The 21,727-nt window shown below is 43.3% G+C and overlaps 1 protein-coding gene across 3 annotated transcripts in view; it reads right to left on the reverse strand.

Annotated features, from left to right (window-relative positions):
- Window positions 1-21,727, reverse strand: part of HIPK2 (homeodomain interacting protein kinase 2) — a 177,707-nt gene that overhangs the window by 122,547 nt on the left and 33,433 nt on the right. The window contains exon 2 of one of the 3 annotated variants that reach the window (XM_058531210.1): window positions 825-966. The exons of the other annotated variants lie outside the window; for them this stretch is intronic. The gene's annotated coding sequence lies outside the window, so the exon portion shown is untranslated. The remainder of the gene's footprint in view (window positions 1-824; window positions 967-21,727) is intronic. 3 annotated transcript variants of the gene reach the window in all.

Below are 21,727 nucleotides of genomic sequence, written 5' to 3' on the forward strand. Positions count from 1 at the left end.
TCTCTCATTTTCTCCTGAACTTCATGCTCCCTCCACTGTCCTCTCTTTCTCTTACAGGTTTCAATTTCTCCCTGTTAACTGGATCCAAGTCCTTAGTAGGTACTTAATATTAATAAAGTTTTGCTAAACTAATCAATGACTTAATCTTTGTCTTCTGCTGTCATGTGCATGTGCACACACAAACTCCCAACTTGGAAGGCAAGAGAAATAACATAGTCTCCCTTTTAATTCTTTCCTTCTCACCTATAATCAATGGTTTATGCTCCCTTTTCTTCAAGATTCACTCCTTAATCCTTCTCTTCCCACATATACACACACTATGGGACTATGTTCTTAAAGGTAAACGACTTCCTAATTGCCTAATCCAATGGCCTTTTTTCAGCCCCTATTCTCCTTGACCTCTCTGCAACATCTGATACGGCTGACCACAACTTCCTTCTTGATGCTCTTATCTGTGCTTATGTGAATCTGTAACCTCCTCCCCTAGTGTCTGATTGCACACTCGGGTGGTTCCTTTTCCTCTTCCTCCTTTAAAATGTTGGCATTTCCAACGTTTTGACTCTGCTCTGTCTGGAAGATATCACCCATTCAGTTTAAGCTGTCATACCTATGCAGGTGACTCCCACATGTTTCTCATCGGCCAGGCTCTCCCTTGTAACTTCCAGTAATATATTTCTGCCTCTTGCTACATCAAAGACAATCTTCCAAAGCTGAACTCCTTATCTTTTCCTAAAAATCTAGCCATCTCACCCTCCACCCTAACATCCCCATTTCTGTTCATAAAATATTTTTCTAGTAACTTGGTTCCAAAACTGTGGATTTACCTTTGATGATTCTTCTCTGCCTCCATGGACAAGAAGGTGCCAATCTTATTAATTTCTCCTTCCTTCAAAATGTCTCTTGTATTCATCTCTTTATTTCTGTTCTTGCTGCCACTTCCATAGTTAAAGCATTTATCTAGCAGGACTAAAACAAATAAAGACATCTGATATACCTGAGCACTCTTTCTTCCTCCAATTTGCCCATCTTCAACCACCAAATTAATCTTTCTAGGTATTTCTAAGCGTGTCACTCCTCTGTCCAAAAACTTGCAACGACTCCTTAGTGTCTAAAAGATAAAGTTGAAGATTCTTTAACTTAACACCATCACATTTTGATTTCAACTACCTTGTTGGCTTCATCTCCAACTATTAACCTTCCTCAACCTTCAACTCTAATTAAGCTGTTTGACTCACTGTTTCTAGAATGTCTCTTATACTTTCTATCTCCATACTCTTCACCATTCCCCCATCTGGCATGCCTTCACTGTTCCTCTCAACTTATCCAAAGACAAGACAATTCAGATCCCTCTTCTTCCCAGACCACTCCAACCTACAGTGATTATTCCCAACCCTCTGTTCCTACGGCACTTACCATAGGTATCATCCATCTGGCCACAAATTGCATTTCTGCCTTGCAAAATCTCTTGTCTTATTGAAGTGAATGACTTATCTTTTATGCCATCTAACTTTTTACACTTTTACGTCACGTTTCCATAACCAGACAATATTCTGGGGGCAAGAGCTACAGTTTATACCTCATACTTTTTTGTGTTTTCCCCAGTATTAAGCTGAGTTTATTATACATGGTAGGCACTCAGGTGATGGAATAAAGCACTCTTTTTTTTTTTTTTGTGAGGAAGATCAGCCCTGAGCTAACATCCATGCCAATCCTCCTCTTTTTTTGCTGAGAAAGACTGGCCCTGGGCTAACATCTGTGCCCATCTTCCTCCACTTTATATGGGACGCCGCCACAGCACGGCCTGACAAGCGGTGCGTGGGTGCGCGCCCGGGATCGAAGCCATGCTGCCAGCAGCGGAGCATGCGCTTAACCGCTACGCCGCAGGGCCGGCCCCAGAATAAGACACTCTTTAACTCGCCAGGCCTCCAGGAGAGCTTAGTTCTCTGGCTATAGAGCAATTACCAGTCACAGGCACCTATGGAACCTGGCCTCGCTCTAGAAAGTAAAGAAAAACCTGCCAGCACTTTTCCACCCAAACCAAGACTTTTTTTTTAAAAAACAAAAGCAGAGGCTAGGCAGCTCTTGTCCTGGGGTCATCACTCATGCTCTGTCTGTACTTCAGCCTGGACATGCTCTGACTTCCCAGGGGCAGCCTCGGTATGTCTAACACCTGACACCTGCTCTGAACCCCACCTTGACGCTGATCCCACAGATCTGACAGAGGCTTTCTTTCTTGTTTGGTTCCTGAACTCCAATGTCTACCTGTGTAATATGACTACACTTCTGTATACATCCTTCTGCCTGACCAGACTATTTTGGCTTGCTTATTCAGAATCCACACTTCATCTGTTTTTTCCTCCTGCCTTTTTTTGTTCAATTCAACCTCCCTTAATTCCATGACACAGAAAATGATTTTTCTGTATTTATCAGTATTAATATCCATATTGCTCTACATGTTGTACACAATATAGAAATGACCAATCCCTTCACTTTTAGTAACTTATGCACTGAAGAGGCAAAGTGAAACAAGCATTTCCTTTATCCTTCAGAATCTAGCTTGCCCCTTACTCCTGGATCCTCAAGTACTTGGGGTAGGGGGAGGGTGTGGAGGGGTCAGGGGTGGCAGTAGAAGAAATACGCTGATCTTACATAAAAGAGATGTGGCTCTATTTTCTATTTTCAGTGTTTCAAAAAGATCTTGGTGGAAAGGCCATGGTGTAGAAATGGAATTTTACAGAGGGGAAGCGGACGGCTTATGACTTATTTGTTATTGGGATGACAGCCAAGGGTCATAAAATTATGGAAATCATCACTGGCTACCTCTGGTGACCAATGCCCAGGATCAGAGAGGAGGCCTGCATGGCTAGAGAAGCCCTTCACCACACCAGCTGCCTCAGACTCTGGCCTCGCCTGGTGTGGCCACTGCTGCTCCTTTACAAGGTCAACAGCCACTATTCCAAGAACTAGATGCAATTCCCAGTACAGTCTTATTTTTTTCCCCAACTTTATTGAGATATAAGTGACATATAACATTGTGTAAGTTTAAGGCGTACAATGTGATGATTCAATACACATTTATATTGCAAAATGATAACCATAATAAGGTTAGTTAACATGTCCATCACCTCACATAATTACCTTTTCTTTTTGGTGGTGAGAACATTTAAGATCTACTCTCTTAGCAACTTCCAAGTACACAATACAGTATTATTGACTCCGGTTACCATGCTGTATGTTAGATCCCAGAACTTATTCATCTCATAGCTGAAAGTCTGCTAATATAGCCTTATTACCTTTATTCCGTAGTGGAGGCCATTTTGCTCTGGGAAGCAAAATGCTCAAAGAAGATATAGCTAAAGAAAGTCTTCCATAATAATTATTATTACTATTATTATTTAAAAATGTCTAAAATATAAGGAGTAAAACGCTGCTGGTGGTTGCACAGCTTAATCTTAAAATAATCCTGTGACAACAACCAAATTTATTTCTAACCATTTCTCCTTGAAAGTATTTTTCTGGAACTAGCCCTCCCGATTGGTTCAGCTCTCAGCGAGTGCAGCCCACATCTTATACACTGTATTTGTTCAGATGCCCCAGGCCGGGGATGAGGAAGGGGATGACATTTATGTTTTCCACTCTGAAGGAAGAGCTAAATGTTTCCTCTCATTTCTTTCTCTATTGGCCTCTGTACTCTTCAAGGCCTGCTTCCCTCCTTACGTGTCAATTTTCTTTTCAGAAAAGGCAGAGGCTTCCTGGATCTTTTCAGTTTGATCCTTCAGCAAAATCTCAATTGTTTCTTAAGTCATCTCTGCTCTTCCTCTTTGGCTCTTGAACACAATGACGAGGGTGGGGTGTGAGCCCATGGGGAGCCACATGAGGGTCCCGGGAGATCACTGTAGAATACACCTGGAGTAATCGTACCTGCTCCCTAAAAGGGCCACAGGGCCACAAAAGCCTAAGCAGCCTCCCAAGATAACGCCTGACAAGGTGGCCGCATCTTCATCCCTATGGAAGCACAGCAGGTCACCACAGACTAGAACTCAAGCTTCTAAAAGGCAGCATCCCTGTTACCATGCCACTCTGTCCATAAGCTAGTTACAGCCATCAGCACTGAATATCAGCTCTACCTTGGAGCTTTATATGCTTGTTTTTTTTTTTTTTTGAGGAAGATTGGCCCTGAGCTAACATCTGTTGCCAATCTTCCTCCTTTTTTCGTTTTTTTCCCCCCTCCCCAAAGCCCCAGCAGATAGTTGTAGGTCATAGTTGTACATCCTTCTAGTTGCTCTATGTGGGATGCCGCCTCAGCATGGCTTGATGAGCGGCGAGTAGGTCTGCGACCAGGATCCGAATCGGCAAACCCTGGGCCGCAGAAGCAGAGCGCGCGAACTTAACCGCTACGCCACCGGGCCGGCCCCCTCACATGCTTTTTAATGTTACTGACACAAGTTTATGTGGATGTTATAAAAGGGATCAGTAAAAACCATTTAAAAACAAATTTATTAAAATTTAAGACAACTTACATCATACAACTGTAACATCTTCCTTGCGTATGGCAAATGAAAAACAGCTCCTATAAAATGGACATTAAAATATATCCAATAGTGGGCAGAATTCAAGTCCGTTATTTGTAAGAAGTCATTTCTTATTACCACAAAGAAGAAAGAGACTGTCTCTTTCATGCCCCAAACAAATCCAGGTTCCCCATTACTTGGGGTGCATTTTGACAGCATGTACGCTAAGGCAATGCTGGCACTGGGCCCTCTTTTGGCTACTTTATTCAAATGCTCATTTTGCATTTTTTAAAAAACACGCCCATAAGTCTGCATTCAAAATATTATTATTATTTTTTGTGTGTGTGAGGAAGATCAGCCCTGAGCTAACATCCATGCCAATCCTCCTCTTTTTGCTGAGGAAGACCGGCCCTGAGCTAACATCTATTGCCAATCCTCCTCCTTTTTTCTCCCCAAAGCCCCACTAGAGAGTTGTATGTCATAGTTGCACATTCTTCTAGTTGTTGTATGTGGGACGCCACCTCAGCATGGCCGGACAAGGGGTGCATTGGTGCGCACCCGGGATCCGAACACAGGCCGCCAGTAGTGGAGCGCGCACACTTAACCACTAAGCCACGGGGCTGGTCCCCAAAATATTATTTTTAAAACATTTGCCTCCTACTCTTTGTTATAGATGCTATTTATGTCCATAAAACGCCTTCATGCTTGACTTCAAACCCTATTCCTCAGGATTCTCATGACTCTTCAGATTTTAAAATCTTCAGCACCTAGTACATACCAGGCTCTGGGCTGGATCTTTTACCCGGACAGGGTAGGTACGTCTGACTTTGTCTGGGACAATCCGGAATTACCCTTGTTATGTCAATACAATTAACAATAAGAGCACCTGCCTCACTTTCATTCTCACAAGGGTCCTAGTTTGAAAACTATGAAGTCAAGTGATGGGTAAAGGCTCCTATGATAAGAGGAAAAACCAGACCCTGACCCTAGAAGTTCAAACCTGGGTAATTCTACGTGCCTCTTTGTCTTGATGGTTTAATGAGAAATTCATTTCTCTAGAGTTAAGAATAATTTTTTCCACCTAAAGAAAAGAAGAGCTAAAATTCTTCATGATCTTTCTGAGGTCTTAACTCACAAGATTTTTAAAAAAGTCATTTGTTAAAGGATTGGCTCATTTAGTTCATTTTTTCCCCCCACTTATTTGCTTCGTTTCTTGATAATTTCATATTTCACAATTAGATGAACTAAAAAGTTGCTTCACATCTGAGTACATTTCCTTTCCATTTCACCACCCCAAAATTATCTACTGGAAGATCAGACTCTGGTGAAACTACAAGGATGAGTGAGGGTTCAACTATATCAAAAAAAAAAAATTAAACTGAATTTAATTTCACTGAATTCTATCAAAGCTCGAGAGAAGGAATTATAAGTAAAATAGTGGCACCATTTTTATCAGCATATAAGGTTTAATTCTGGTTTGGCAGATGTGAAATAGATTATCACTCAGAATCCAGTTACATTATTTAAAGAAAACAGAACCATGAACACCTTAGTTTAAGAGGTACCAACTTCCCCACTTCCCAAAGTCCTTTGGACACACACTTCTACTGAATAATGACTGCTTGATAGAAAATAGAGATTTTTTTTTTTTTTTTTGGTAATCAAGAACTCAAAGGAACGATTAATTCTCATACCTAGCAGAACGCTGTATGTATCTTATATATCATATTATGTGCATAAGATATAGTAAAATTATAGAATATATGTCAAAAATATATGAATGTTAGAAATATGCATCTGAATGGACATTTTAAAACAACTAGAAAAGGGTTAATCTGTATAACCTCTGATTACCCTGTATAACATCATAATTTGATGGCTCAGGAGGTTCAAAGTACTAGAAAAAATTTCTTCATTGACATACAAAACAATATTCATAAAATTTTAATGATAGTCATCCTGCTTATCAAGTTATATTTCACAAATAATGCAAAGATAATTTCAAATTAGCCCATTTCTAAATGATACATTTCTAAAATGGTGTATACTAAATGTCTATGGGGCTTTTATATCATTTTCAATCAAAGTCTATTTATCCACTAGTTGTGTAATGTTAAATGTACAGTATATTCCACCAGAGCACAGTTTAGGATCAACCACAAGCTCAACAGAATTCTTTTGTCAATAATGACAATGATAATACTACTGATTGCATTAAGGGTCTTCTATATAAAAAAGACTGGGGTTGGGCACAAAAGGAAACACAAAGACATCTAAGACATCAGCACTGCCCTAAAGGAGCTTAAACTCTTATGTTGTTGCCAAGTTCAATGCAAATTAAAAAGGAAACCAGCAATTCTAGGCAACATAAGCAACTTGCCAAAGTAAACACAACTGGAGTTCAGAGGCAGGAATCACTATGGGTTGTGGTTAGGCAAGGCTTGACAGAGGAGCTAAGATCTGAGCTGCAATTAGAAAGATGGGGTATCTTTTGAAAGGCAAAAGCACAGTATTCCTGATCCTGCTAACTGTGTGTAAGCAAGTGGTGGTGGTGGCGCCCATAGAGCCAGCGCTATGGCCTCTGCTTCAGGCTTTGCTTGGCGACAACAACCTAGGAGCATTTACATAGTAGTAATCTATTAACAAACACTAAGCCAATAAATAACCACCAGTCTACACTGTGTGTACCAACAGCCTACTTATCCAGAATTGTCACCTTCTGATAACTTCAATTTTCTAGAAGTAACTTTTATTTTTTTATAGTTTTATTTATTTATTTATTTTTTTCCCCCAAAGCCACAGTAGATAGTTGTATGTCATAGCTGCACATCCTCCTAGTTGCTGTATGTGGGACGCGGCCTCAGCATGGCCAGAGAAGCGGTGCGTCAGTGCGCACCCGGGATCCGAACCCGGGCCGCCAGCAGCGGAGCGCGCGCACTTAACCGCTAAGCCATGGGGCCGGCCCTAGAAGTAAATTTTAAATAGTGAAAAAAGCTGGTGTGAAGCCCTACCACTAAAGTCATTCGCTTTACTCCTTGAGCCTTCACTGGTCTTACTGATTGTCATCTAATACCCAATTAACAACAAGTTGTGGAGGGACTGTCGTCATTGAGTTTGCTTTCTGTGTCAGGCTCAGGTGCTTACAGCCCACAACTGTAAGCTAAGGAGCATTTTCCTTGCTTTACAGATGAGTAAATGGAGTGTAGGGAGATGAGACAGTTTGTCCAATGTCACTGGGCTACTACCAGCAGGGTGGGAATTTGAACTAAGGGGTCTGCCTGACTCCCAAATCCGTGCTGTCAAACATTGTTCTTCACTCTTTAGGTTCTCAGACTAAATGCACCAAATAAGGAAACAGGCACAATAACAATCACGGAAAATTAAAGCTGATACCTGAGAAGGGACAGATGGGAAGTATGGGGCACACCTGACTTTATACCACCTGTAAAATAATGGATACCCACAACAATGATCCCAAGTCATCTATCAATTCTGTACCCTCTGGTTATGATGACATTTGAGAAATATAACCATTTGAAATTGTTCAAATAAAATAAATTTACCTCCTTAAAGAGGTAAACTTCACTTATCTGATGCATAGTGGCACAGTGGACAGAGCACTGGTCTTGAGTAAGATGATCTGGGCTGTCACAGCAGTCCAGGGGTGAGTTAATGAGGATCTGAACTAAGGAACTGCCTGAGAAAATAGAAAGGAAGTAGCAGAAACATAAGACTTTGCAGAGAAGAAAAGGCAAGACACACTGACAGATGGGATGTAAGGGCAAAGGAGAGAGAGGAATCAAATACGTCTGGGGGACTGAAAGGAACAGGGATCCATGGCTGGCGATGGGCAAGATGGGAAGTGGTATTAAAGTTATTTATCTCTGGGGGATGGGAAAATGGAATAGGTTTTCAACAAGTTGAATTACAAGCACTGCCAGGATATCCAAGTTGAAAAATTCTGTGTTCAACTATTCATACTGAAACTCTGAGGCAAGGACTTGCTTAATTTACCAACGTTACAGTGTCAGGAGATGCTGGTCATTGACAGTCAGCATCTAGTTCCCACTGGCTGAGTTGAATCTCGAAGGAAGATAAACCATTTTGACAAGAGAATGGAAATCAATAGGATGGGCTAAGCTTGCCCAGGATTAATAAGGGGGGCAAGAGGACAAGGTGACCCTGAACCAGGTCATGCGTAAGGCCAAAGGTGAGGACATAGCCAAAAATACTGCTAAACAAAGATCAGCAGGACAGAGTGACAAATATACCAAAAGGAAAAAAGACTGAAATCAAAGGTTCATATCCCAAAGAGACCAAGAAAGGAACGGTGATGTGATTGTGAGAGCAGAGTCCAGCTAGAAGAGCTCTATTTTGGACAGATTTCATTTAAGGCATTAGTAACAACAGAGAGGAAATGTTCTATATGTACCAAGAAAAAAACCAGGAAAGGAGAATGGGTGAGAGGTCACGGCTGGAGACGCTGACCTGAGGGCTGTCGTCAACACCTAGATGAAAATGGAATCCATGTGGGTAAAGCTGTTTCCCAGGAGAAATGGTGTAGAAAGTAGAGCAGATGGCAAATAAAGTAATCCTTGGGGGCAGAGACATTGTCAAATAGTTTGAGGAGGACAGTATGAGTCACAGGGAAAAGGCAAGGATAAAATGATGATAAACACAATTAAAGGATTGATCTAGGAGAATGAAAACAAAGAGCTCGCTGGGCCTGGCTGGGAATAAGCCAACAGCCCTCTTTTCCCACAGGGTCAGGAGGAGAGAAAGAAGGGGTGCCCTCCTGGGAAGAGAGCCAAATGCACCATGGTATACCCCTTGCTTTCCCAAGAAATGTGATTCTCTTAAGGACTTTCAAAATCTTTTATGTCATCTTCCTTGAATCAGCAAATTCTACCGTAAACTGTATTTCTTCAATTGAGAAAACATCCTTTTCCTACCACTTGCAAATTCTCCACATATCTATCTACCTACTGGCTCGTTACTTGTCAAAATCAGCCGCCTTCCATGTTCAGACTTACTTCTCTTTCGGAAAGTTGCTAATCTCACCTATAACACCTTTAGGCCTCTCTCCAATTCACCTTTCTATGACTCCACCATGTTGCCTTGAACTAAGCCATAAATCGCTAAGGATGAACCAGCCTTTCACTGCAGTGGGTAAGTACATGTAGTCCATAAACTGATTACCTAGAGGCCATGTTACCAAGTGTTGATAATCAATCTGAAAATTAACAATCTAACATAATTCTGGTGAAGAAAAGAATGATACCAATAAGACATGTGCTTTTCAGTTTCTTTCTCCAGGAAATTGGTGGAATCAATGAAAAGAAGACAAAACAACTCAAAAACTCCTTTTTAAAACAATATTTGCATGAATTAAGAATCTTAATTATTCAAAAAAAAAAAAAAAAAACCTAAACATAGGTGTATTAGTTTGCTAAGGTGGCCATAATACGGTACCATAGACTGGGTGACTTAAACAACAGAAATCTGTTGCCTCGCCGTTCTGGAGCTGAAAGTCCAAAATAAGGTGTAGGCGGGGTTGGTTCCTTCTGAGGACTATGAAGAAAGGATCTGTTTTAGGCTTTTCCATGGAGTGTAGGTGGCTGTCTTCTCCCCATGTCTCTTCACATCGTCTTCCCTCTATGTATGTCTCTGTGTCCGAATTTCCCCTTTTTATAAGGACACCAATTGTACTGGATAGGGCTGACCCTAATGACCTCACTGCAACTGGAGGAGCTCTGTAAAGACCCTATCTCCAAATAAGGTCACATTCTGAGGTACTAGGAGTTAGGAATTCAACATGTGAGTTTTGGGGGAGACACAATCCAATAGGCTTAAGGAAACCAAAAACATTTTATGAAAGTATAATTTCTCAGGATACACAGTCATGATATTCCAAAAGAACTTGCTTTGTTTTTCCCTCCTTGGAGATAAGACATTTCATTTTGTGATTTCCTTATATTTTGCCTCAAAGGATCTATGAGGGCATTTCAATTAGTCAAATGTTATATATGGAAACAGGCAAAAGCAAAATGATTATTTTAAAGCCTCTGTCAGGGCTTCTGGAAAGGCCACGCAGGAACGTATCTGTCATGTTTATTACAGAGGAATAGTTGTAGTCACTTCTGCACAAAGAGAACTGGCAGTGACATGTTAATAACACCAAAAAGGGAAAGAGCAAACTAAGTTTCCAGTTCTGATTCTGAGCGGTCAAACATTTCAGAAGTAGAACATAAGTAAGCTGAATGGACAAACCAGCTGTGGGCTGGGCGTGGGATGGGTAAGGGTTAGGACGTTTCCTTCTTCAGGTCCACTCCGGTGTTAACAAAGAGCCTCGGATCAGTCTTTTCTCACGTCACTCCAGTTCTCCCCTGCCACCTGCATTGTCCTTTCAGTGCAAAGCCTGGAAAGGCTGTGACATTTTCCACCTTTGCAGTTTCCTTCCAATTGAGGATCCCAAGAAGATAACCTTTTAAACAAACTTGGTGGGATGAAAAAGGCAAACATCCACAAACTATAAAAGCAAAACCAGCTATACTTCTGGTTTCAACCCAGATGAATTCCAAGTAAAGACAGATTTTTCAAAGATCTAGAAGGCTGCTTTGTCCCTGAAAAGGTCTAAATAGGTGGTTAAAGTTTCAACAGTACTAATTTGCAGGTGTTTGAGTCACAAATCTTTACAAAAGCATTGTCCCCGAATCTTTTGGCCATTCCCAATCACTGGCACACCAATCCTCCTCCATTCGCTGTTGTTTCAAAATTATTACTGACCACTTCAAGACAGCAGTGAGCTGGAGCTGGAGCAGGTACTGAGGGGCTAGATATGTGTCCGGCAACACTAAGGTGCCTCAGATTGAATTTTCCTACCATTTAGAAATGGTTTATAAAGCCCAAATCAAGACTAAAAATCTGGTAGGCTTTTTTCTTCTTTTATGCAAAAAAAGAAAGTTATTCTTAAATGCCTGGTACTATATTGGTAAAGCAAAATTGTGTTTTACTTAACCCCCACCCATCCCATGCCCGGCCCACAACTGATTTGTCTTTTGAGCTTACTCAGGTTCTCCTTCAGAATTGTCTGGACACTCAGAATCAGAACTGGAAACCTACTTTACTCTTTACCATTTTGGTGTTGTTATTACTATGCCACTGCCAACTCTTTTATACCAAAAAATTATGTAAATTCTGTTACTCTTTGTTACCCTATTACTCTGTAAATTCTATTACTGTATGTCCCCTCAAAAGATACGTTGGAGTCTCACCCCAGTACCTGTGAATGTGACCTTATTTGGAAATAGGGTCTTTGCAGATGGAATTAAGTTGAGGCTGTTAAGGTGAGTCCTAATCCAATATGACTGATGTCCTTATAAGAAGAAAAAAGAAAAAGACAGACAGGCACACAGAGAGAACTCCACGTAATGACAGAGGCAGAAACTGGAGTGATGCAGCTGCAAGCCAAGGAATGCTGAGGATGCTGGGAGCCACCAGAAGCCAGCAAGAGGCAAGGAAGAATTCTACCCTGTCTCAGCGGAAGTATGGCCCGGTGACACTTTGATTTCAGACTTCTAGCCTCCAGAACTGTGACAGAATAAATTCCTGTTGTTTTAAGCCACCCAGTTTGTGGTACTTTGTTACAGTAGCCCTGGGAAACTAATACACTCTGTAATATAATTCAGGATGTATTTCATTGAAAAAACTTGTTTGCACTCAAGCTGTGATAAAGGATTTATAACAATCGCAGAGTCACGCTGGCCAAATGGCAGACTGCCCTTACAGCCTGTCTTCACTGTCTCTTGGTTGAAAAGCAATAGAAGCATCCTGAGCCTTACTCCCACATCATAGTTCCGATTCTTGCCAAGGGGGCTAAACATCTCCTCTCTTCATGCAAATATATTTGTTCGTCGTGATCGACGAGTGACTTCCAAACAACACAATTTCTTAGGAAGGCATATGAAAGTTTAGTCTGTCCTCACTGGCTACATTAACACTTAAGGAGTCCTGGGACGGCATTTCCTTAGACCTGCCCTTTCTACACCTCAACTTCTTGCTGTTATACAAAGAAACCAGGACAAAGGACCATCACCTGCATTGTGCCCTCAGCGCAAAACCTGTTTGCTGCCACTTGTTCTCATGTTTATGTATTGCTGTGAACGTTTCTCTCGTAGGCTGCTGTTATCTACCTGCAAAGGAAACTCTGTGCAAGATGTCATACAGATGCAACGATGCCTAGCATGCCAAATGCATATAACTCTTTCCCCTGGGTTCTCTTCCAAGACAGGATTCATTCCACTCTCCTCTTAAAGCACAGAAATACATCCTTCTTACTTGATTTAAACGGCAACTGCTGTTTACAACAGTAACTCCACATTACAGCTCCTGTGTTCCTTGGAGACTGTCTTCATTACTCTCAGTTACCTTTAATTGACATTTGACGGAACTCAATTAGAGATAGCTTTGGGAAGGGCAGAGGAAGTGCCACGCCCACAGCGTAAAGAGAAGAAGGAAGGGTGGGAAGACCAAGCCAAGGAAGGTGGGGGGGGGGGGGGGAAGCAGGCAGGGAGGCTGGGAGGGAGGGAGGGAGGGGAGGAGGAAAAGGAAAAAGAAATAGAAGATAGGAGAAAAGAGAAAACAGACAGTAAGTGAAATGGTATTGGGAGCACACTTAGAATAATAAAGGAACATTGTAATGTGCTTTGTAAACTATAAAGCACAATAAAAATGCAACACGCTATTATTTACAATATTTCAGTAGGTATTTGTGTGTTAACGTTGTGGATGTGAACACCAGTTGGTACAAGGATCCCTTGGCAGTGCAACCAGTAGCCCATTCCAAGCTGTGCAAATTAAAGTGGGTCCTTTGGTCTGTTGCAAGGACATTTTTATGCCGTGAGTTGCTGTCATCACACTAGTCCTGGTGTTGTTATGACCCAACAACTCCACGGTGCTAGGCCACCAGCACACAGCTAAGGGGAGGTGCCTACCCTGATCATACCGGATCTTGCAGTGGGGCGCCTTCCTCCTGGAGCACAGCTAAGATGTCAGATAGCTCACGTGTCCTGCTTTATAACACGTAGGATGGCATTTGGTGGCACAGGCAGTCTCCAACTTAATAGTGGTTTGTGTTCTCAGAGCTCACTTGAGATTGTTTCTGAGTTCCCAGTAACTATGTTAGACGGGGGCTCTGCCCCTTGCTGGCGGCATGGTCTCAGCAAGTGATGCAGCCTCTTTGTGCCTCAATTTCCTCACCTGTAAGATGGAGACAGTAGTAGTATCTCAGAGGGTCCTGGTGAGGATTAAATGAATTAGTTTATATAGAGCACTTAGAACAGTGCCCAGCACAGAGCAAGCCCTAAATCAGCGTCCAATGAAAGATGAGGAGAGCGAGGTCAGCCTGCTCACCAAGGCCTATCCAACCAAGGCCAACACACTGGCTCTTTGCGATGAAAACTAGTGCTCACAGTGCTTAGCACAATGCCTGGCACATAGGAGGGATTCAGCATGCTATTTCTGAATGACTGGACAAAGGACACAGAAAAACAACGAAATGAGATAAGGGCTCATGTGTACTTATCGCAAATGCTATCCCCCAAGGAGATGCAGGTTTGGTCAGGAAGAAAGCAACTTCCAACGATTCTGAAGAGGATGGCTGGGACACTTGAAGGGCTTCAGAAGATTCAGTTACAGATTCTATATTTTACCTACTTTACCTTAAAAATGTATGAGTTTCTTTTCCATGTAACACATTAATCCAAAGCACTACCTTGGTCATAGTTGGGACTCAGTTTCTAAGGACAACATGCTTATTGCAGATTTCTATCTACTGTATAAACTATGATCTAAACTCTTGATTGAGCGCTTAGAAAAAACTGAACACTCCTAATACACGTGATATTTATTTTTAATAAATTATATGTTCTACTTTACTGTTATAGTATGTTTACTAAAAACACAAAAATAGAAAATTTAAAGGATGAGATAAAATATACATATTCCAATATTTTATTCTGTATCCCAATAAATTGTCCTGAGCCCTTCACTTTGAAAACCCCTGTTATAACTCAGGTAACCCAAGCCAAGTAACTTAAGAGTTAGTCTTAGACCTGTGATTGACCTTGGCCAATAAAAAGCAAGTGGGAAGTGTCATTTCTGGGCAGAAGCTTCTCAGAGCCAGTGTGCAAGCTGCCTATTCATCCCTCTGTCCCTCGCTAAGGTAACCAGCAATGATCCAGGGAGCAGGAGCTCTTTAGCCTAAGAACTGAATGAGGAAACCAAGGAGCAGAGACCCCAGCTGACCCAAAGTGGACAGGCAGCATGACGGTGAAACAAACCTTCGTTGTCTTAAGTCCCCGAGATGTGGGCGTTGTTTGCTGCTGCAGTACAACTTAGCCCACCCTAACTAGCAGTCATTTTCCTGAATGCTGCTAGCCCTAATGGGTCTGATTTAATGAGGTTTAATGTCATTATATTTTGATGTTCAGCATGCTCACTCATCAAAACCAGAGCACACATTTCCAGCGACAACTTTAAAAATTCTGAATAGTTCAACCCCATGTCTCCCATATTTAGGCATCACTTCTGTGCCCTGGGAAAATGCTGAGTGAGATCAATGTGTCAAATGACGGAACAGTTCCGGCCCTCACAGCTACTATGATTTCAAGTGTGCACACTCTCATCACCACCCAATAACTCTCTCGAACAAGTGGAAGGTATAGGATCATCTGTCACAAATGCCTCTTGTTTGGTTTGGAAACTTGAAGACAAACAACTTTCTGGTGACCCAAATGGGAAGCTGCTCTTCAAACTGACCATAGGAGTTTGGCACTGCTGAATTCAGGCTTATGTGCCCTAACAGGAGAATCAGCTTATGCCCTGGGCTGCTGTTTTCTCTGGGGAAAATGACCTTTTCATACCCTGCCCCCAGCTGCATGATGCAATGGTTATGTTCTCAGTAAATATGCAAGTTCTGACATCATAATAGCCATGGGTATTACTCACAAGCCTGGCAGGGCACACTCTGTACCCTCCTTATCACTGAAGTCAGCAATGGGTTTAAAAATAGCATTGCTCACACGCCCAGGGTACCACTGATTCATTAATGACCGAACAAACACTACTCTGGACTCCTTACTTACACGGGCTTTTACACCGAGACTCCTAGAATTGAGGCACAGCATATGTCATTTTCCAAGTAGGCGTGCTATATTGTACTAATTTATAGAGCTGCAGATGCTAAAAGAAGGAAACTTCAGAAAGTACAAAACCAGGATTTAAGATGCCCTCTTATCTGTGACTCAAAAATGATCAACCTAAAATGTAATTAACGAGAGTATCTATAAACTTTGGGACTATAATGTGCTGAGCACACCAGAATAAAGAGGGATGGTGTTACAGTGAGAAGGGACAGTCGTCTGAGTGAAGTCTATAAATAAGGGTCAGATGTTTCCTTGTTAAGGGGGCAAGCGAGTATTTGATGCTAGATGCCTGATCCAGGTTCTTTAGAGAGAAACATCCCTAGAGGAGAGAATGTTGTCACAATTTATAGGTGTCCTTAAAAGCACATATGCCTTTGCTCAAATTCTGTGCTCAGTAAGCAATCTCTAATCTCTTACTGATTTCAGAAAGAACCTTCTAACTAGGGAGGAAATGCCCTTGTGTACGAATGCCTAGCCTCTCTGGGATGTTAAGATTCTCTCTCTCTCTAAATGATTCAGATTGATCAGTCTTCTATAAGCTTAGTTAGTACAAATCAGTCCTTCAGAACCCAATAATCTTTGATGAATTTATGACATCAAATTTCCAAATCTGCTGAGCTGAGGATTCTAGAGGCCATGGTGAGCATGCAGAAATATCTGCAGAGTGCATACCTTGTTCACGCAGCACCAAGAGTTGTAGGAAGGCTGCAGGCATTGTGAAAACAGCACTACTGCTTTTCAAGAGACCAACATGACAAGACGGGTAATGTGAGAAAAGATACCACATAAGGCAATGGTTACCGTTACCGATTGAATGCTGCAGGGTGTGGAGGCAGGAAGGAGCCCAGGAGAGAGCAGCCCAAGAGGAAGAAGGGGTAAGGTGAAGCACAGGGGCCAGGGGACACACATCAGGGTTAGGGAATAAGATTAGGTCTGCTTTTATTTGTGGTTTATAAGCCATCTACTTCCCATAGGACCTGGGGTGGTTTGCAGATACAACACAAAAATAAGATAACTTAAGATAAAACAGGACCAAAGTCATCTGAAGGGAACACAACGGAGAATAAAGATGCGAGCGCAGATGAGGGTCCTGTGGGGAGAGCGGCAAACGAATGTGGAAAGATGGGCTGCAGTCAGGCATGGGAGGCCTTCAGCGCCTGGTTTCAATTGTATCCTGTAGGCAGCGAGGAGTCGCAGGAGGTGTTTGCGAGGGGAGGAGAGGATTAGTTGGGGATCTGAATGGAAAATGGACTCGTGGGAAGGGCCTAGAGGATACCCGTCCACCTTGGAGATGCATCTTTGAGAGGAGATCCCGCAGGAAAGGTAGTGTCAGTGGGAATGTAAAGCAAGAGACTGAGAGACAAGAGACTGAGGAGCAATCTAAAGACCTTGGCAACTGATGGGGGAAGGGAGAGGGCAGGAGAGGAATTGTGATAACTGGAAGTCATGGTGACAGACAAGGGAAGGCCGGTCCCTTTCGGTGCCCTCACTGACTTGGAGTGGCAGAGGAAGGCACGCCCTGGTGTTCACGGCCAGGCCTGGTGGATGGTGGGGCCTCTGAACAGGGGTGCTCACAGGGGTGCGGCAATTCTGCTGCTGGAAGGAGCTCGGACAGCCAGGGACCAGGTGGCTGCAGTGCTTCCCCGAGGGAGGGAACCCAGACAGCAGATGCAGAGGGCACAGACTGCCCCCCTACCGCCTCCCGATTCTCAGTGAGTGTATCACCCAGGCCAGAGTTGATGTGAAACTGAATCAGCTCTCAGCTGGTTCTGAGTTACTGTCTTATGACGATGCCCTCCTGCCAAAGCTGGGAGGACACCATCAGATAACATAAAACCTTAACCCCTAGGCTGGGGGTCGGGGAGGGACAGGGACCTATACCTCTTGAGTGAGAACACACAGCAACCCTTATAGAAGTACACTGATCAACTGAAACAATGTAGCCAATGAGGGCACCTCTTGTTACACATCAGCTATTGATGGAGAACATCCGAATTTATGCTTTCCTTCTGACGGCTGGATGCGACGAAAGCTCCCTGGTTCTTTCACCAGCATCCAATACTCTCCATTTACTCCTCCAAATGAGCCAAGTGGACCCAGGGCTGCAAGTCCTCTCTGTTGAGTTCTCAAAAGGTGGTGGTGGCAGAAACCTCACTGCCTGTCCTACACCTCATGGCGCTCAGCTGCTCGCCTTGCGGTCTTGACCCTGCCGGCCGAGCCCTCTGCATTCTTTTTCAGTTAAGCAGAAAATGAAGCTATCAGCTCCATTTCCACTCTCTCTGCATGAATCCATTTCCCTTTTCTTTCTTGGCTCAAACTACATGGCTCATACAGGATTCCCACCAAGTTCTTCACTCTTACCTTGCTAAATATTTTTATGTTCTAAGAAATGCTGAATCTAAATAAAAGGTGGGAGAAAGTGTGAGAATACTTATTTTAAGGGGCAAATGGAAGTATAAGAAAGGTAACAGAATAAGCCTGTTGATTTGTTTCCCAGCTTTTACTCCCACAAAATGCAAAGAATGACTGGGGTGAGGGGACCTCTATGGAAGTGAAGTCAGTAGCCTCGGAATCTGTTTTCCACACTTACTCACACCATAAAATCCCATTAAGTCACCAGGAATTCCTTGGAGGATAAGCTCTAACACCAGTTAGTTCAAAAGTAGAAACCACTCTGCAATTTGCTCCTTTCCCTGCTCTTCATCCAAAGCATGGCTGAAAATTGCCAGGAGTCCGCTTTTCCCTGGACTGGAGGAAAGTGAGCTGACTACGGCCAGAGGCAATAGCACTTGGAAATGTGGACGGGCAGCCCAGGGCCCTGCAGATCTGGCCTCCACCACATGAGGGATCTGGGGCAGGAAGCTCTTCCTTGCCCCAATGGTCCCGGGCCACACGAAGTGATTCAGAGCTACGGGATCACAACTCAGCCATAAAACAGAAAACAAACGAGGAACAAGATGAGCCTCTTTTTAGTTGCAGGCTAAAATTTGGGGAAAGTTATCAGAACAAAGAAAAATACTGTGGTTGCTGGGGAGGCCAATTTCTTGCTTCTCACAGGGAATCTTCCCTGCTGCTTGAGGAGCAGAGCCACACCTGCCCAGAGACTGAATGTCAGTGCAGAAGGAAGGGGAAGCTGCACCTTGAGTTACTCCACCAGTGACAGACACCAAGTCAACTGTGAGCTAGGGCAATGCAAGCTGGCCCCAGCACATGAGTTAGAGACAGGATTCGAGTTTGTGGAAACCAGTCTACTGTCCACACGCTCCCCCTGGGCCACAAACAAGACTGAAGAGCTCATTCCAAAAGGAATGAGAACATTACTGGGTCAACTGACAAAACTGGGGTACGAACTGCGGTTAGATAAAAGTACTGTGTGAGTGCCAACTTCTCTAAGGCTGGTAAGTGTACCGTGTCATGTAGGAGAGCACCCTATTCTCTCCCAGGAAACACACATAATCACCCCTAAGGAAAGCAGTGCTGTCCACCAGAACTCCATGTGACACTGGAGATGCTCCGTACCTCTCTGGCCAGCGCAGGAGCCACTGGCACAGGTGGCTACTGAGCACTTGAAAGTGTGGCCATTGTGACTGAGGAACTGACTTTTACCTTTCATTTAATTTGAATTAAACAGCCACTTGTGGCTAGTGGCAACTGTATTGGATGGTGCAAAAGTAAAGGGCCATGACGTTTACAACTTACTCTAAAATCATTGAGAAAAAGAGGCATTTATATATATAACTATATATGTGTATGTACACAAATACACACATGACAACAAAAAAGAGTGAAAGGGCACGCGCGCAAGGGCATGCCGATGACAAAGCAAGTGAGTAAAACGATAACTGGCGAATCTGGGTAAAAGGTATGGGGCTATTTCTTGTGCTATTTTTATTTTTGCAAATTTTCAGTAAGTTTAAAATTATTTCCAGACAAAACGTTTTTTCAATGTATGAGGGTGAATCATTAATTCATTAATCACTGACTCTAACAGGGTCCAATGGCAACTTATTTGCAGGTAGGAGGTTGGAATTAGGATGTTCAGGACATTCCAAAACTTTGAACAGACATCGTGGATCTCACAGAATACTCGATGTGCCCTCAAAGCTTTGCTTGTCCAAACCCACCACTTGGTGCTTCTTTCCAGCAGCAGGATCAAAGCTTCTCCTCTCCCCCCATGGACCTTCCCACCTCTTTCCACTTGATCCCTGGCCTAGATATGTCCACAAAGGGCTGGACTGCAATGGCAGGTCCAGGGCAGTTTTTTAAATAACAGCTTTATTGACCTATAATTCACATACCATAAAGTCACCCTTTTAAAACGTACAGTTCAGTGGTTTTACGTACATTGAGTTGTACAATCATCATCACTATCTAACTCCAAAACGTTTTCACCACTCTGAACAGAAATCCACACCCATCAGCAATCACTCCCATTCTCCCTCCCCAGGCCTTTGGCAACCACTAATCTACTTTCTGTCTCTATGGATTTCCCTATTCTGGACATTTCATAGAAATGGTATCATACACTATGTGGCCTTTTGTGTCTGGTTTCTTTCACTTAACATAATTTTTCAAGGTTTATTCACATTGTAGCATGTGTCAGCATTTCATTCCTTTTTATTGCCAAATAATATTCCGTTGAATGGACAGAGCATCTTTGTTTATCTGTTTGTCAGCTGACGGACATTTGGGTTGTTTCTACTTTTTGCCTGTTATGAACAAGGCTGCTGTGAACTTGTGTACAGGAGTCTGTGTGGACAAATGTTTGCATTTCTCTTGGGTGTAGACCTGCGAGTGGGACGGATGGGTTGTGTGGTAACTTTAGGTTTAACTTTTGAGGAGCTGCCACACTGTTTTCTATAGCTCCTGAAGTTCCCAAGAGTCAGGCCATATAGCAGTCCCAGATAGAGCCCACAGAAGGCAATTCTATAGAAACGGCTGCCCTTCTGTCATCCTGTGAAATACCACAGTCTACATTCAAAGCAGGAGTCAGGGTTTGTTTGAGTCGAGGTAAATAAATTAGAGAAGCTGTGACTTGCTCCGTGCCAGCAGCACGCTTAGCCTTGTATCGTCCTGGAGAATGCGCCAGCACCTGGCATGGCAGACAAGGTCTGGCACATCGTGCGCTGGTGCCAGATGAAGAGGCTCTCTGTGCACAGCACAGCTGCAGCAGGATGCAAGCTAGCACTCTCTCCAACTGTCCCCTCACCGTGGCAAAGCTGTCTGTGCTGCTGGTCAAAGCCCCGGGTAGCGTTCATGCTATCACTCACAGATTGTGCTCCTAAAAGCGCCTGCTGAGAAACTGGCAGAGAGGAAACCTGGAGAAGGGAGAGGGCCATGAGAAATCCAGAGCGCAATTAGACGAGGAAGACATCAAAGAGGCTGGTCCTCTGGGGCCTGTCGCCTGTTAGTCCTGACATATTCCAGCGCAAGGACTAAGACCGGTACACACGTGGACTGAAGCCCAGGAAGGCGGCCAGGCCCACCGCCGATGCAACTGGTGATTCAGTGTCAGGCAGGTGGCCCCTCTAAGCTGGCAGTGAACAAATGCCTGAGCGTCATGTTAGGGCCCTGGACTGAATTCCTAAGCAGAAGTGCAAATTCCACAGCTACACAAGCAAGTTTTGAGGCTGGGGTGATGGCCTGGTAAGAGAAGGGTGACTTCTACAGAGAAGGGAAAGAGAGAAGCTCTGGAATGGCTGCCTCCACATTCAGCTCCTTTCACAGCCCTGCAGAAACCTCTGCTCCATCACAGACTGAGAGGCCCGTGGGTCCCCTCTGCCATTCTGAGCTCTGTGCCTTGGGTTGTCCCATTCCCTGGCAACGTTTCATTCATCTTTCACCTTTCCCACCTCGGGACAAACTCTGTTGCCAAACCTTTTAAAATAAATTGTATTCCAAAGGCAAACTGGTGTCTATTTAATAGAGAAACCTCAACCACATTTTTGTGTTGTGTTGATGGAGAAAGGGGATGCAGGTAGCTTGAGATCCTGAATACGTCCTACCTCAGAC

This window comes from Diceros bicornis, chromosome 3 (genome assembly GCF_020826845.1).
Source record: "Diceros bicornis minor isolate mBicDic1 chromosome 3, mDicBic1.mat.cur, whole genome shotgun sequence".
In the NCBI taxonomy this organism is placed as follows: Eukaryota; Metazoa; Chordata; class Mammalia; order Perissodactyla; family Rhinocerotidae; genus Diceros; species Diceros bicornis.